Here is a 1,387-nt window from a genome sequence, read left to right as displayed (position 1 = left end):
TATCTTAAAGGGTCACCCTGAGTACTGAATGACAATTTCTATCTGAAGCGCTGACCAGGTGCTCGCTTCGGCAGCACATATACTAAAATTGAAGCGCTGACCAGAGTGTCTGGCACGTAGCAAGCCTCCGTAAATTTCAGCTATTCTCACCAAGGGAAGGGAGCCCCCCTGGTCCATTCTGGAGCCATCCTGGTTCATGCTTGGCTCCACTACCTGCACATGCTGAGCTGTCTGCTAAAGTGGCTCACACGTTAGACCTTACCATCGTCCTCGTGCAGGGGCCATGCGAATCTTCTTTCTCTGTATCATTCCAACTTTTAGTATGTGCTGCCGAAGCAAGCACCAAGATTTTTATTGTTTTTTCTTTATTTTTTTTAAGTAATCTCTAACCCCAACGTGGGGCTCAAACTCACACCCCTGAGAGTCACATGCTCTACCGACTGAGCCAGCCAGGCACCCCACTGGACTTTACCAGTCCCCACTGCCAACATAGTCTATGTCCACTGCTTGGGTATATTCTATTTCTGTTCTTTCATCCTGCCTTCCATTCAGACCACTTCAGCAGCAATCCTGCTCAAATCTCCGGCCTCCCTCCCAGCACTGATGGGTTCTGATCTTTTCTTGCTCATCTGGGGTCCCTTTAAGGCCCTGAGCAACTAGGTATTGGGGGCTGTACCTACCTGGCCAAGCCTCCCTTGTGTTCTCCCAGCCCATCCACACCAAATCTATCCAGAGCCCCCAGGGGTGTGTGCTGGGCAAGACATTCTTCTAGCATGTTCTTGACCTGCCATGATGGACTCAGCTAGGCTGTTGGGCAGATTCACTGGGTAAATTTTCTCTAAAGTATCTGACACTTTTCTCGTTCCACGGTCACCTGCTGTCAAGGAGGAGTAGTCAGATTCGGCACAACACTTTGGAAAGGTAGCTAACTCAGGCCAAAGCTGGTCTGTTCCCTACCTGTTGCTTTTTCCCAAAAACGGGCTTTGGCTGGATCCTCAGGAGACACCACACCTTTGGCTTGGGGATAAAAACCTCCCTCTTACTCACTGACCTTTCTCTACTTGATGCTCACTTGAGAAATCTCAAACAATCTTGGTATCAGAGCACAAAGGTCAGGCCTCCTGGTCAGAGTTACTGAGTGAACCATATTTCATACATGTTTCCATTAGTAGAAGGGATCAAGGCTAGCTAGGATTTGAGTCGCTGGAAACTTCCAGCAACCTAGGGGCCTGCGCTCTGTACAGCATCGCTATGGTGAGAGTAGCCCAATTACAGCACCAGGAAGAGTCGAGAAAGCTACAGGTATGCCTAAGCATTACAAAAATGCAGATTTTGGGGGCAGTAGCCACAATCCATGGGCTGCTCCGAGCAACACCAACAATGCCCC

At 49.3% G+C, this 1,387-nt stretch overlaps 1 non-coding gene across 1 annotated transcript; it reads right to left on the bottom strand.

The window, feature by feature from the left end:
* Positions 1 to 235: 235 nt before the first annotated feature.
* On the bottom strand, positions 236 to 343 carry LOC114207377 (U6 spliceosomal RNA). Its single transcript, XR_003608850.1, has one exon. It is a non-coding gene; the product is annotated as a U6 spliceosomal RNA (small nuclear RNA).
* Between the last annotated feature and the right edge of the window lie 1,044 nt (positions 344 to 1,387).

This window comes from Eumetopias jubatus, unplaced genomic scaffold, assembly GCF_037043125.1.
Source record: "Eumetopias jubatus isolate StellerSeaLion01/CBP00866 unplaced genomic scaffold, mEumJub1_p1.0 scaffold_3, whole genome shotgun sequence".
NCBI lineage: Eukaryota > Metazoa > Chordata > Mammalia > Carnivora > Otariidae > Eumetopias > Eumetopias jubatus.
Note: the sequence above shows the minus strand (reverse complement) of the source record. Positions and strands in the feature narration are given on the sequence as shown.